This window comes from Alosa alosa, chromosome 4, assembly GCF_017589495.1.
Source record: "Alosa alosa isolate M-15738 ecotype Scorff River chromosome 4, AALO_Geno_1.1, whole genome shotgun sequence".
NCBI lineage: Eukaryota > Metazoa > Chordata > Actinopteri > Clupeiformes > Clupeidae > Alosa > Alosa alosa.
The window spans coordinates 36523506-36539612 of record NC_063192.1 but is presented as its reverse complement, the minus strand read 5'-3'; the positions used below and the strand labels follow the sequence as shown (position 1 = coordinate 36539612).

At 45.8% G+C, this 16107-nt stretch overlaps 1 pseudogene; it reads right to left on the bottom strand.

Annotated features, from left to right (window-relative positions):
- Positions 1 to 2921: 2921 nt before the first annotated feature.
- The window catches only part of LOC125293367, a 16861-nt pseudogene continuing 3675 nt past the window's right edge, over positions 2922 to 16107 (bottom strand).

Sequence of the window (16107 nt, the reverse complement as noted above, 5' to 3'; positions counted from 1 at the left end):
TATGTTTCTACGTTCTGTTTATGTTTTTGGAAGAGGAAAGAAAATGCTTTAGATTCCCGACCCCCTACAGTACGCCCACATTGCCCCCGTTGAAGATCACTGTATCTATCTATCTATCTATCTATATATCAAACAGCCTTGCAGGAGGTCGGCCCTGTATGGGCATATAAAGCTCTTGTAGAGATGGGCTCTTATTTTGGTTTCTGATAATGACTTGATGTACGGTAGCATCTGTGACACAGAGTTACCTGATGTGTTCTCTCCCTCCAATCTCTATTCATCTCTATTGTGCTTACCTACCAAGGACCCAGGATGCAGAGGAGAAGAAGGGTATGACTATGCGGTATGACTGGACTCAGATAAGGTCTTTTATCTGTGTTTTAGGTCCTCACTAAGGGGCCGGCCCTTACACAAAGGGAGGTGTTTTGACCTAGCCTTCAGCCTCTCAAACACCTCTCCTAACACTCCTTGCTTAGCATCTCCATCACCTCTCCTAACACTCCTGGCTCCAACTAAACATGATGCATCCTCCATTGAATCACTCTGAAGTAGTGATAATTGCAGGCCTTTTAATGTTGTATAGCCTGTTGTAGTTCCTGTTGTGCCTGCAGTAAATCAGATTTGTATTTTCCATTTAGTTTCATTTCCCTAGCCATCCCTCTTGTAGAGATACTGTGATAATTGCACAGTATATGGAGAGCTACGCATGCCTCTCAACCTGTCTTCTTTGTTGCTAGCACACGTTCACACACACTTGTTAGCAGACATTGGAAACTGAAATCTTTTATATTTTTATATTCCATTTTCCCAAGACCAAAATACAAAATGGAAAAGTAGACTTGAAAACAAGAGCATCTTTACTGACAAACTAGGAGATACAAAAGAACAAGAATACATACACCAAAGCACAGAGTCAACATGAGGGTTTCAATACAGTGGGCCGATACACCAAAGCACAGAGTCAACATGAGGCTTTCAATACAGTGGGACAAACTAGGAAACAGGAAACGGGTGAAAACAATAAACAGGGACCAGAACTACCCTGCTGAAAAAACCCCGCTAGAAACTGGCTTATGCTGGTAGCTGTTTTTAGCTGGTCTTTGCTGGTTTTCTTCCAGCTCTTGCTGGCCTTTGCTGGTGTAGCTGGTTGGGCCACTGGCTGGATATGCTGGTGTGACCATCTGAGGAAGCTGGTCATGCTGGTGTGACCAGCCTGTCATGTGGGATACAGCTGGTGTAAGATGGTCATGCTGGTGACCAGCCTGTCAAGCTTGACATTGTTGGTGTAAGATGGTCATGCTGGTTTGCCAGAATGACCAACATAAGCTGGCATGGCCAGCAGAGAACGCTTTGATTTTGGAGATAGAACTTATCAGCCTACGGTGGGAGGGCAACCATGCACATATCAAATCTAATTATTAGTCATTCATTATCATTGTTTATGCTACTATTTGTGTGTGACTGTTTATGCTTACCTCATGCTATCATCTGAATTTGCAAACATCCATTCACAATAGCTGCATCCTCCACCGAGATAAGTAATTAAATAATCAGCTAGATATTTATACCGGGTTAGACCCACTAGTTTGACATTTACTGTTCTTCACAATAAACTAGCCTAACTAAACCATACTTATATACACAAGACTGGACCATAGCGAGGTCACCTGCACTCTGGTAACTCCAGGTTATGGTTAAGGTTGGGTTGGGGTTAGGGTTAACTCCAGGTTATGGTTAAGGTTGGGTTAGGGTTAACTCCGGGTTATGGTTAAGGTTGGGTTAGGCTTGGGGTTAGGGTTAACTCCAGGTTATGGTTAAGGTTGGTGTTGGTTAAGGTGCGGTGTAGTAATGGGTGTGGTGTTACCATAAAATCTTGCATTATGTATTTCATAAGATTATCTTTATATCTTTATATACACAGTGCATTCTTATTTCAACTCTTTGTAGGTAAACATGAAACATGAGAAATGGGCTCATAGAGGGCAATGGTAATGTTAATGGGCTCATAGAGGGCAATGTTAATGGTAATGGGCTCATAGAGGGCAATGGTAATGGGTTCATAGAGGGCAATGTTAATGGCTCATAGAGGGCAATGTTAATAGTAATGGGCTCATAGAGGGCAATGGTAATGGGTTCATAGAGGGCAATGTTAATGGTAATGGGCTCATAGAGGGCAATGGTAATGGGCTCATAGAGGGCAATGTTAATGGGCTCATAGAGGGCAATGTTAATAGTAATGGGTTCATAGAGGGCAATGGTAATGTTAATGGGCTCATAGAGGGCAATGTTAATAGTAATGGGTTCATAGAGGGCAATGGTAATGTTAATGGGCTCATAGAGGGCAATGTTAATAGTAATGGGTTCATAGAGGGCAATGGTAATGGGCTCATAGAGGGCAATGTTAATGGGCTCATAGAGGGCAATGGTAATGGGCTCATAGAGGGCAATGTTAATGGGCTCATAGAGGGCAATGGTAATGGGCTCATAGAGGGCAATGTTAATGGGATCATTGAGGGCATCGTTAATGGGATCATTGAGGGCATCGTTAATGGTAATGGGTTCATAGAGGGCAATGGTAATGGGATCATTGAGGGCAATGGTAATGGGATCATTGAGGGCAATGTTAATGGTAATGGGTTCATAGAGGGCAATGTTAATGGGTTCATAGAGGGCAATGTTAATGGGATCATAGAGGGCAATGTTAATGGTAATGGGTTCATAGAGGGCAATGTTAATGGGATCATTGAGGGCAATGTTAATGGGCTCATAGAGGGCAATGTTAATGGGATCATTGAGGGCAATGTTAATGGGCTCATAGAGGGCAATGTTAATGGGCAGAGGATGACTTTGTTGCCGTTGTACTTGTACTCTGCACAATGACAATAAAGTTGAATCTAATCTAATGATGGCAGATTCATGCCTCATGCCCAGTCACAGCATGTGCATCTGTCATTGTAAACAAGACCTGCCGGACATCCCAGGACAAATGAATGACCCATGAAGCACTGGTAGAACAGATTGGGATTTCCACTGTTGGGGTACAAGCCATCCGCCTTCCCAGAGCAGAAGCCACTTCCTGGGGCATGGGTGGTGATGGTGGTGGTGGTGGGGCGGGTGGTTGTAGCAGCAGGGCTGGCTGTGGGTTTTGTAGGCTCCTCAGGGAAGGTGGTTGGAGGGAGAGGAGGCAAGTCTGAGGGGAACAAAAAGATTTCATATTTGTTTAGTCTCAGGAAGTAAGGAGTGCCACTGCAACTTCATATTTGTTTTGTCTCAGGAAGTAAGGAGTGCCACTGCAACTTGATATTTCAGTATGTCAGGTTTTTTCCTTCAGTCATCTCAAATGTGACAGAACTACATTTGTGATCAACTAATAAGGACATTTATGATCAATCAACAAAATGGATCTTTAATAAAGACCAAATGGATCCTTGATGAAGACATTTGTTGTTATTGCAGCTTGTTGGGTCACCTGAGAGGAGCTGTGAGCGCAGGTGGTTAATGAGAGGGTAGTCGCCCTGTCTGCAGAACTGCCCCTGAGAGGAGCTGTGAGCGCAGGTGGTTAATGAGAGGGTAGTCGCCCTGTCTGCTGAACTGCCCCTGAGAGGAGCTGTGAGCGCAGGTGGTTAATGAGAGGGTAGTCGCCCTGTCTGCAGAACTGCCCCTGAGAGGAGCTGTGAACACAGGTGGTTAATGAGAGGGTAGTCGCAAAGTCATCCAGGTCCAGCGCCCAGGCGAACGCTCCTCCGTATCCGTTGGCCTTGAGGTATTCAACCTGCAGATGCAAAAAGCAAGATAGGCTTGTTGAGTAATCCTGAAATATATAGAAATATTGAAGTGAATCAAACCGACACATTTTCAGCTATGTGAGTGGACACAAACACACACATAGATCATACACACACACATTCACACACACACATAGATCACACACAATGATCACAGTACTCTGTGTCCAGAAAGGGGCACCACTCGTTTTAAGAGTGTACCCTCTGCTTCCCTCTGGGAAAGCCAGCCAATCGGGAGTACCTTAGTTATGATGCTCTCCTGGTTGTCAAAACCCACCCACTCGTTTCCTTTGACAGCGTAGGGCACCTTCTGATCATCAATCCACTGGGTGCTAGTCTCCTTGAGGAAGGTGCAGAGGAAGGTGCAGAGGAAATAAATAGAAAGTAAGCCTGAGGAAAGTCCAGCAGAGAGTGTTTCTGTGGAGCATTTGTGGCGGTGCAGCGGAGGCAGACCTTGTAGTACGCCCAAAAGCCTCCCTCTCGGGTGTAGGGGCCTGCAGAGGCCGGGCCATTGGCTGGCGCTCCGACTCCGTTGCTTGCGGATACGATGTGGAATGTGCGGCCATAAGTGGCTATTCCCAAAAGCAGCTTCTCCGCCAGAGCTCCGGCGTCCCTCCAGTACCTCATGGCAAAGTCCTGCAGAGCACAGAGTGTGTGGTGTCTATAGAGCAGAGTGGGTGGTGTCTATAGAGCAGAGTGGGTGGTGTCTTTAGAGTGTGTGGTGTCTATAGAGCAGAGTGTGTGGTGTCTATAGAGCAGAGTGGGTGGTGTCTATAGAGTGTGTGGTGTCTATAGAGCAGAGTGTGTGGTGTCTATAGAGTGTGTGGTGTCTATAGAGCAGAGCGGGTGGTGTCTATAGAGCACAGAGTGTGTGGTGTCTATAGAGTGTGTGGTGTCTATAGAGCAGAGTGTGTGGTGTCTATAGAGCACAGAGTGTGTGGTGTCTATAGAGCAGAGCGGGTGGTGTCTATAGAGCAGAGCGTGTGGTGTCTATAGAGTGTGTGGTGTCTATAGAGCAGAGCGGGTGGTGTCTATAGAGCAGAGCGAGTGGTGTCTATAGAGCACAGAGTGTGTGGTGTCTATAGAGCAGAGCGTGTGGTGTCTATAGAGCAGAGCGTGTGGTGTCTATAGAGAACAGAGTGTGTGGTGTCTATAGAGCAGAGTGTGTGGTGTCTATAGAGCACAGAGTGTGTGGTGTCTATAGAGTGTGTGGTGTCTATAGAGCAGAGTGTGTGGTGTCTATAGAGTGTGTGGTGTCTATAGAGCAGAGCGTGTGGTGTCTATAGAGCAGAGCGAGTGATGTCTATAGAGCAGAGTGGGTGGTGTCTATAGAGCGTGTGGTGTCTATAGAGTGTGTGGTGTCTATAGAGCAGAGTGGGTGGTGTCTATAGAGCGTGTGGTGTCTATAGAGCAGAGTGGGTGGTGTCTATAGAGCAGAGCGGGTGGTGTCTATAGAGTGTGTGGTGTCTATAGAGCAGAGCGGGTGGTGTCTATAGAGCAGAGTGGGTGGTGTCTATAGAGCAGAGCGAGTGATGTCTATAGAGCAGAGTGGGTGGTGTCTATAGAGCGTGTAGTGTCTATAGAGTGTGTGGTGTCTATAGAGCAGAGTGGGTGGTGTCTATAGAGCGTGTGGTGTCTATAGAGCAGAGTGTGTGGTGTCTATAGAGCAGAGTGTGTGGTGTCTATAGAGTGTGTGGTGTCTATAGAGCAGAGCGTGTGGTGTCTATAGAGCAGAGCGGGTGATGTCTATAGAGCAGAGTGGTTGGTGTCTATAGAGCGTGTGGTGTCTATAGAGTGTGTGGTGTCTATAGAGCAGAGTGGGTGGTGTCTATAGAGTGTGTGGTGTCTATAGAGCAGAGTGGGTGGTGTCTATAGAGCAGAGCGGGTGGTGTCTATAGAGTGTGTGGTGTCTATAGAGCAGAGCGGGTGGTGTCTATAGAGCAGAGTGGGTGGTGTCTATAGAGCAGAGCGGGTGGTGTCTATAGAGTGTGTGGTGTCTATAGAGCAGAGCGGGTGGTGTCTATAGAGCAGAGTGGGTGGTGTCTATAGAGCAGAGCGGGTGGTGTCTATAGAGCAGAGCGTGTGGTGTCTATAGAGTGTGTGGTGTCTATAGAGTGTGTGGTGTCTATAGAGCACAGAGTGTGTGGTGTCTATAGAGCAGAGTGTGTGGTGTCTATAGAGCAGAGCGGGTGGTGTCTATAGAGTGTGTGGTGTCTATAGAGCAGAGCGTGTGGTGTCTATAGAGTGTGTGGTGTCTATAGAGTGTGTGGTGTCTATAGAGCACAGAGTGTGTGGTGTCTATAGAGCAGAGCGTGTGGTGTCTATAGAGTGTGTGGTGTCTATAGAGTGTGTGGTGTCTATAGAGCACAGAGTGTGTGGTGTCTATAGAGCAGAGCGTGTGGTGTCTATAGAGTGTGTGGTGTCTATAGAGCAGAGTGTGTGGTGTCTATAGAGTGTGTGGTGTCTATAGAGCAGAGTGTGTGGTGTCTATAGAGTGTGTGGTGTCTATAGAGCAGAGCGTGTGGTGTCTATAGAGCAGAGCGAGTGATGTCTATAGAGCAGAGTGGGTGGTGTCTATAGAGCGTGTGGTGTCTATAGAGTGTGTGGTGTCTATAGAGCAGAGTGGGTGGTGTCTATAGAGCGTGTGGTGTCTATAGAGCAGAGTGGGTGGTGTCTATAGAGCAGAGCGGGTGGTGTCTATAGAGTGTGTGGTGTCTATAGAGCAGAGCGGGTGGTGTCTATAGAGCAGAGTGGGTGGTGTCTATAGAGCAGAGCGAGTGATGTCTATAGAGCAGAGTGGGTGGTGTCTATAGAGCGTGTGGTGTCTATAGAGTGTGTGGTGTCTATAGAGCAGAGTGGGTGGTGTCTATAGAGCGTGTGGTGTCTATAGAGCAGAGTGTGTGGTGTCTATAGAGCAGAGTGTGTGGTGTCTATAGAGTGTGTGGTGTCTATAGAGCAGAGCGTGTGGTGTCTATAGAGCAGAGCGGGTGATGTCTATAGAGCAGAGTGGGTGGTGTCTATAGAGCGTGTGGTGTATATAGAGTGTGTGGTGTCTATAGAGCAGAGTGGGTGGTGTCTATAGAGTGTGTGGTGTCTATAGAGCAGAGTGGGTGGTGTCTATAGAGCAGAGCGGGTGGTGTCTATAGAGTGTGTGGTGTCTATAGAGCAGAGCGGGTGGTGTCTAGAGAGCAGAGTGGGTGGTGTCTATAGAGCAGAGCGGGTGGTGTTTATAGAGTGTGTGGTGTCTATAGAGCAGAGCGGGTGGTGTCTATAGAGCAGAGTGGGTGGTGTCTATAGAGCAGAGCGGGTGGTGTCTATAGAGCAGAGCGTGTGGTGTCTATAGAGCAGAGCGTGTGGTGTCTATAGAGTGTGTGGTGTCTATAGAGCACAGAGTGTGTGGTGTCTATAGAGCAGAGTGTGTGGTGTCTATAGAGCGTGTGGTGTCTATAGAGCAGAGTGTGTGGTGTCTATAGAGCAGAGTGTGTGGTGTCTATAGAGTGTGTGGTGTCTATAGAGCAGAGCGTGTGGTGTGTATAGAGCAGAGCGGGTGATGTCTATAGAGCAGAGTGGGTGGTGTCTATAGAGCGTGTGGTGTATATAGAGTGTGTGGTGTCTATAGAGCAGAGTGGGTGGTGTCTATAGAGTGTGTGGTGTCTATAGAGCAGAGTGGGTGGTGTCTATAGAGCAGAGCGAGTGGTGTCTATAGAGCAGAGCGGGTGGTGTCTATAGAGTGTGTGGTGTCTATAGAGCAGAGTGGGTGGTGTCTATAGAGCAGAGCGGGTGGTGTTTATAGAGTGTGTGGTGTCTATAGAGCAGAGCGGGTGGTGTCTATAGAGCAGAGTGGGTGGTGTCTATAGAGCAAAGGGTGGTGTCTATAGAGCAAGAAGTGTGTGGTGTCTATAGAGCAGAGCGTGTGGTGTCTATAGAGTGTGTGGTGTCTATAGAGCACAGAGTGTGTGGTGTCTATAGAGCAGAGTGTGTGGTGTCTATAGAGCAGAGCGGGTGGTGTCTATAGAGCAGAGTGGGTGGTGTCTATAGAGTATGTGGTGTCTATAGAGCAGAGCGGGTGGTGTCTATAGAGCAGAGCGTGTGGTGTCTATAGAGCAGAGCGGGTGGTGTCTATAGAGCAGAGTGTGTGGTGTCTATAGAGCAGAGTGGGTGGTGTATATAGAGCAGAGCGAGTGGTGTCTATAGAGCAGAGCGGGTGGTGTCTATAGAGTGTGTGGTGTCTATGTCTATAGAGTGTGTGGTGTCTATAGAGCAGAGCGGGTGGTGTCTATAGAGCAGAGCGGGTGGTGTCTATAGAGCAGAGTGTGTGGTGTCTATAGAGCAGAGTGTGGGGTGACTATAGAGCAGAGCGAGTGGTGTCTATAGAGAAGAGTGTGTGGTGTCTATAGAGTGTGTGGTGTCTATAGAGCAGAGCGTGTGGTGTCTATAGAGCAGAGTGTGTGGTGTCTATAGAGTGTGTGGTGTCTATAGAGCAGAGCGAGTGGTGTCTATAGAGTGTGTGGTGTCTATAGAGCAGAGAGAGTGGTGTCTATAGAGTGTGTGGTGTATATAGAGCAGAGTGTGTGGTGTCTATAGAGTGTGTGGTGTCTATAGAGCAGAGCGAGTGGTGTCTATAGAGCACAGAGTGTGTGGTGTCTATATAGTGTGTGGTGTCTATAGAGCAGAGTGTGTGGTGTCTATAGAGCAGAGAGTGTGGTGTCTATAGAGCAGAGTGTGTGGTGTCTATAGAGTGTGTGGTGTCTTTAGAGCAGAGCGAGTGGTGTCTATAGAGCACAGAGTGTGTGGTGTCTATAGAGTGTGTGGTGTCTATAGAGCAGAGTGTGTGGTGTCTATAGAGCAGAGCGAGTGGTGTCTATAGAGCACAGAGTGTGTGGTGTCTACAGAGTGTGTGGTGTCTATAGAGCAGAGCGTGTGGTGTCTATAGAGCAGAGTGTGTGGTGTCTATAGAGTGTGTGGTGTCTATAGAGCAGAGCGAGTGGTGTCTATAGAGTGTGTGGTGTCTATAGAGCAGAGCGAGTGGTGTCTATAGAGTGTGTGGTGTATATAGAGCAGAGTGTGTGGTGTCTATAGAGTGTGTGGTGTCTATAGAGCAGAGCGAGTGGTGTCTATAGAGCACAGAGTGTGTGGTGTCTATATAGTGTGTGGTGTCTATAGAGCAGAGTGTGTGGTGTCTATAGAGCAGAGAGTGTGGTGTCTATAGAGCAGAGTGTGTGGTGTCTATAGAGTGTGTGGTGTCTTTAGAGCAGAGCGAGTGGTGTCTATAGAGCACAGAGTGTGTGGTGTCTATAGAGTGTGTGGTGTCTATAGAGCAGAGTGTGTGGTGTCTATAGAGCAGAGCGAGTGGTGTCTATAGAGCACAGAGTGTGTGGTGTCTACAGAGTGTGTGGTGTCTATAGAGCAGAGTGTGTGGTGTCTATAGAGTGTGTGGTGTCTATAGAGCAGAGAGTGTGGTGTCTATAGAGCAGAGTGTGTGGTGTCTATAGAGCGGGTGGTGTCTATAGAGCAGAGCGAGTGGTGTCTATAGAGCACAGAGTCTGTGGTGTCTATAGAGTGTGTGGTGTCTATAGAGTGTGTGGTAGAGCAGGTTAAATCCTGGTTGCTGTGTCCCCATTTTTCTTAGGTTTTTGTTGTGTCATCCGTTTCGCCCCACGTTTTAAGTCCATTTTTCTTGGACACTATTGGACGTCGGGTGCACTTTTTACAATAAACATCCTGCACTTAAGTGCTGCTGTGGCAGAGCCAATTCATTTCTCTCTAAAGAACCCAACCTGAGCTTTGCTACTTTGTGACAGAGTGTGTGGTGTCTATAAAGTGTGTGGTGTCTATAGAGCAGAGTGTGTGTTGTCTATAGAGTGTGTGGTGTCTATAGAGCAGAGCGTGTGGTGTCTATAGAGCAGAGTGTGTGGTGTCTATAGAGCAGAGTGTGTGGTGTCTATAGAGCGTGTGGTGTCTATAGAGTGTGTGGTGTCTATAGAGCAGAGCGGATGGTGTCTATAGAGTGTGTGGTGTCTATAGAGCAGAGCGGATGGTGTCTATAGAGTGTGTGGTGTCTATAGAGCGTGTGGTGTCTATAGAGCGTGTGGTGTTTATAGAGCAGAGTGTGTGGTGTCTATAGAGCAGAGTGTGTGGTGTCTATAGAGTGTGTGGTGTCTATAGAGTGAGTGGTGTCTATAGAGTGGGTGGTGTCTATAGAGCAGAGCGTGTGGTGTCTATAGAGTGGGTGGTGTCTATAGAGTAGAGTGTGTGATATCTATAGAGTGAGTGGTGTCTATAGAGTGTGTGGTGTCTATAGAGCAGAGTGTGTGGTGTCTATAGAGTGTGTGTTGTCTATAGAGCAGAGCGAGTGGTGTCTATAGAGTGTGTGGTGTCTATAGAGCAGAGCGTGTGGTGTCTATAGAGTGTGTGGTGTCTATAGAGCGGGTGGTGTCTATAGAGTGTGTGGTGTCTATAGAGCAGAGTGTGTGGTGTCTATAGAGTGTGTGGTGTCTATAAATGGTGGTGTCTATAGAGCACAGAGTGTGTGGTGTCTATAAATGGTGGTGTCTATAGAGTGTGTGGTGTCTATAGAGCGTGTGGTATCTAGAGTGTGTGGTGTCTATAGAGCGGGTGGTGTCTATAGAGCACAGAGTGTGTGGTGTCTATAGAGTGTATGACAGAGGGCTCTGTCTAGCTCCTCCGTACAGCGCCTTGTTAACCCTTTACCCGCCAAAGTCGCAAAATTGCGACAAACAACGTCACTGATTAAAACAGACGATAGACGCGAGTACAGTGTAAAATCTCATTTGTACTCTTGACCACTAGTTGGCAGACACCCAGAGCTTCGATTCAAGCTCAACCTTTTTTCAAAGTTTTCAGGAAGCATGTGAAAAAGCGAGAAACACCACGAAGAAGGCGTGCATTTCCTCCATAGAGGAGGCGATGCAGGCCATAGTTTTGCACAAATTGAAGCAGAAATACACCAAATGTTGAAAAAAAAAAATTCACGTGTGATGAAGTCTCGGGTCTTTTATACATCTATTCTGATTCTAAAGGATAAAATCTGCATTTTGGAGGATATGATCGTCGTCTATTGGCAGTGATAGTCACGGGCGTCTGTGAATGGAGGTCGTCATTTTCGTCTTTCGACAGTGTTCACTAAGCATACCACGCTTATGTCGACCCTCTGCCGCGTAGCTGAAGGTGCCAGTGGTAAAGGTGATGATAGTGTCCGTAATGGGCGTAGTAAAGACAGCAGGGTAGTAAAAATAGGGCTCTGAAGAACTACAAAGTCACCAGCGATAGGAACTGGATTTGACCAGGCTACTTTATTGTATAGTAGAATAAGGTTTGTGGTAATAGTAATAGTTTACTATTGTTGGTTTACATGTGACTGCTTTCCTGTTCAGGTGTTATGTGGGTGAAATGACAAAAAAGTAAGCAAAACTGCTCAAATATATGTTCAACATCCAGTATTTACTGAAATGTGCATAATTCGAGGTGGTTGTCATTCAGTGACGTCATAATATGCAAATTAGATGTGTAAATGTACCCCCTTCATAAACTTTTGTTCATACTCAATGATTTTCACATTTACAGTAGGACTTTATCTCTGACCACTTTCAAGCCATGGCCTTTTGAAATTTTGATGTAAAAATCGAATGATGTTTTTTTTTTAAACCTGGCGCCTAAAGGGTTAATTGTCCCTAGTTACTATCGCGGGGGTGCACACCTGACTTTAGTTGGCTAGTGGCAGATACCAACTTTTTGACAAGTGCCAGTACATGCAAGGAACTGTAAAAGCACACACAATAACACACAGACAACAATAAACGCAGACACGGTAACAAACATTAGTATATGCAAACAAACAGCCACACGCGACCACACACAAACATCCATTCATGCGAACACAAACACTGAAACTCGCACCTGTTTTCCCCGACCGCGGCAATATTAACCCTGTAAACTAATAAACTTACACTCACCGGGTAGAGCAGGTTAAATCCTGGTTGCTGTGTGCCCATTTTTCTTTGGTTTTTGTTGTGTCATCCGTGTCGCCCCACGTTTTAAGTCCATGCAGCATTTATTTGGGGATAGTTGAATGGCGCGCAAGCCGCCATGACGGGCTAACCCGAGCAGTGGGGCTGAGGGCTAGTTCAAGCGCCTCAGGTCTGCGCAGTGCAGTATGGGTGCGGGGCAAACTATGTTTTACGGGGTTTTTCATGAAATACGGTAGTATAAGGGTTACAAGGGGAAGAAGTGATAGGAATATGATACATATGGAGTGTATTCTTGAGGAACTATTTACTGACTGTGGGGGTGATGTTTAAAAGTGTTTATTAGTGATTTTGTTGTTAACTGTGGAGATAGTATGACCTGTGGGAGGGGTTGAGCATCTCAAATGTTGGGCAGAGCGTGTGGTGTCTATAGAGTGTGTGGTGTCTATAGAGCAGAGTGTGTGGTATCTATAGAGTGTGTGGTGTCTATAGAGTAAGTGGTGTCTATAGAGTTTGTGGTGTCTATAGAGCAGAGTGTGTGGTGTCTATAGAGTGTGTGGTGTCTATAGAGCAGAGTGTGCGGTGTCTATAGAGTGTGTGGTGTCTATAGAGTGTGTGGTGTCTATAGAGCAGAGTGTGTGGTGTCTATAGAGTGTGTGGTGTCTATAGAGCGTGTGGTGTCTATAGAGCGTGTGGTGTTTATAGAGCAGAGTGTGTGGTGTCTATAGAGTGTGTGGTGTCTATAGAGCGTGTGGTGTCTATAGAGCGTGTGGTGTTTATAGAGCAGAGTGTGTGGTGTCTATAGAGCAGAGTGTGTGGTGTCTATAGAGTGTGTGGTGTCTATAGAGTGGGTGGTGTCTATAGAGTGGGTGGTGTCTATAGAGCAGAGCGTGTGGTGTCTATAGAGTGGGTGGTGTCTATAGAGTAGAGTGTGTGATATCTATAGAGTGAGTGGTGTCTATAGAGTGTGTGGTGTCTATAGAGTGTGTGGTGTCTATAGAGCAGAGCGTGTGGTGTCTATAGAGTGTGTGTTGTCTATAGAGCAGAGCGAGTGGTGTCTATAGAGTGTGTGGTGTCTATAGAGCAGAGCGTGTGGTGTCTATAGAGTGTGTGGTGTCTATAGAGCGGGTGGTGTCTATAGAGTGTGTGGTGTCTATAGAGCAGAGTGTGTGGTGTCTATAGAGTGTGTGGTGTCTATAGAGCGGGTGGTGTCTATAGAGCACAGAGTGTGTGGTGTCTATAGAGCGGGTGGTGTCTATAGAGTGTGTGGTGTCTATAGAGCGTGTGGTATCTAGAGTGTGTGGTGTCTATAGAGCGGGTGGTGTCTATAGAGCACAGAGTGTGTGGTGTCTATAGAGTGTGTGGTGTCTATAGAGCGTGTGGTATCTAGAGTGTGTGGTGTCTATAGAGCAGAGTGTGTGGTGTCTATAGAGCACAGAGTGTGTGGTGTCTATAGAGTGTATGACAGAGGGCTCTGTCTAGCTCCTCCGTACAGCGCCTTGTTAATTGTCCCTAGTTACTATCGCGGGGGTGCACACCTGACTTTAGTTGGCTAGTGGCAGATACCAACTTTTTGACAAGTGCCAGTACATGCAAGGAACTGTAAAAGCACACACAATAACACACAGACAACAATAAACGCAGACACGGTAACAAACATTAGTATATGCAAACAAACAGCCACACGCGACCACACACAAACATCCATTCATGCGAACACAAACACTGAAACTCGCACCTGTTTTCCCCGACCGCGGCAATATTAACCCTGTAAACTAATAAACTTACACTCACCGGGTAGAGCAGGTTAAATCCTGGTTGCTGTGTGCCCATTTTTCTTTGGTTTTTGTTGTGTCATCCGTGTCGCCCCACGTTTTAAGTCCATGCAGCATTTATTTGGGGATAGTTGAATGGCGCAAAGCCGCCGTGGCCAGACTAACCGAGCAGTGGGGCTGAGGGCTAGTTCAAGCGCCTCAGGTCTGCGCAGTGCAGTATGGGTGCGGGGCAAACTATGTTTTACGGGGTTTTTCATGAAATACGGTAGTAATAAGGGTTACAAGGGGAGAAGTGATAGGAATATGATACATATGGAGTGTATTCTTGAGGAACTATTTACTGACTGTGGGGGTGATGTTTAAAAGTGTTTATTAGTGATTTTGTTGTTAACTGTGGAGATAGTATGACCTGTGGGAGGGGTTGAGCATCTCAAATGTTGGGCAGAGCGTGTGGTGTCTATAGAGTGTGTGGTGTCTATAGAGCAGAGTGTGTGGTATCTATAGAGTGTGTGGTGTCTATAGAGTAAGTGGTGTCTATAGAGTTTGTGGTGTCTATAGAGCAGAGTGTGTGGTGTCTATAGAGTGTGTGGTGTCTATAGAGCAGAGTGTGCGGTGTCTATAGAGTGTGTGGTGTCTATAGAGTGTGTGGTGTCTATAGAGCAGAGTGTGTGGTGTCTATAGAGTGTGTGGTGTCTATAGAGTGTGTGGTGTCTATAGAGCAGAGTGTGTGGTGTCTATAGAGTGTGTGGTGTCTATAGAGCAGAGCGTGTGGTGTCTATAGAGTGTGTGGTGTCTATAGAGCAGAGTGTGTGGTGTCTATAGAGTGTGTGGTGTCTATAGAGCAGAGTGGGTGGTGTCCATAGAGTGTGTGGTGTCTATAGAGCAGAGCGTGTGGTGTCTATAGAGCAGAGCGTGTGGTGTCTATAGAGCAGAGAGTGTGGTGTCTATAGAGCAGAGCGAGTGATGTCTATAGAGCAGAGTGGGTGGTGTCTATAGAGCGTGTGGTGTCTATAGAGTGTGTGGTGTCTATAGAGTAGTGTTAATTTTGTCACCTATTTTTAATTTAGTCTTAGTCTTAGTCTTGTGACGAAATGTCCTTTTTAGTCTTTGTCATATTTAGTCATTGAAATATCATTTTTTGTTAGTCAAGTTTTAGTCAACTAAAAAGTCTAGTAATTTTAGTCTAGTTCTAGTCAAAAGAAAACTAAAGCTATCTTAGTCAGTTTTAGTCAAAACATTTCAGTCTTTTTTATAACAAATTATTTCAGTCAGTCAGTATGTTTACATTACAGGTAAGTCGAGCTACAGTTATAGCTCGGCTGGGATTGACCATAGACAGTAAAAGGTGACTGGACCACTGTCATGATCTTAAGTAGACCAGTGTTTCACAAAGTGTGGTCGGGGACCACTGGTGGTCCATAAGCTATCCCAAGTGGTCCACGAGCAGACCTGGTAAAATATAATATAGATGAGTTGTTTGCAATATTGAACCAACTTGTATGTAAATTCAAACAGTTCTACAACACTGTCTATGTCAGATATGCCAGTTTAAATCATATGAATCCTCTGACACAATTAAGCAAAGTGCAAAGACAATAAACAAGATGGTTCAGTGAGTATTGTGTAGGCTAATATACTGCTAGGTCTATTTTTAATTGTTTTTAGCTAGGTAGTCCGTCGTTTCTTTTTATTGATTAGTTAAGTGGTCCTTCATCTGAAAAAGTTTGAGAAACACTGTCTTAGACTCAAGTATGAATGTTTACTCCATGCAGCTAGATGGCAATATGTAAATGCAACACAAACTCTCTATCTTAACTAACTTGCTAGCGAACTTTCCATATTAGCTTACTTGCTAGCAAACTTTGCATCATCAGTGTAACTAGTTAAATAGTTGACATTACTTGCTGAAAATTTTTATTATGGACATTCTGGGGGATGTTAATCTGTATATGTATGAAGCTTCAGCTTCTGGGTATGTAACATTGTGGCCTAATGCCTAGGTAGTTAGCTTGCTAACTCTGGCAGAAATCTCGGTGTTCTTGTTCCATGTAGTTTAGGTACAGGGTTGCAGCAGAGAATGTCTAGTTGCAGCAACAACCGTGGAACTAGCCTACAGGAAAGCTGCTGCGCTGAACCATGAACTCATTGGGAATATTTTGAAAGCGTAACAGCTATTCTGGCTTCTCATTTTTTAGGCGAAATGAAGAGATTTTATCTTAGTTTTATTTCATGCAAAACATTTTAGTCTCGTCTTTTTTAGTCAACAATAATGCATCTTAAGATAGTCTTAGTCAGTGTTTCAGGACATTAGTGCAGTCTTGTCATAGTCTCGTCTTAGTCATGGAAAAAAAGGTTGTTGACGAACATTTTTTCTCTAGTCTCGTCTGACGAAATTAACACTACTATAGAGCAGAGTGGGTGGTGTCTATAGAGCGTGTGGTGTCTATAGAGCAGAGCGGGTGGTGTCTATAGAGCAGAGTGGGTGGTGTCTATAGAGCAGAGTGTGTGGTGTCTATAGAGCAGAGTAGGTGGTGTATATAGAGCAGGCAGTGGTGTCTATAG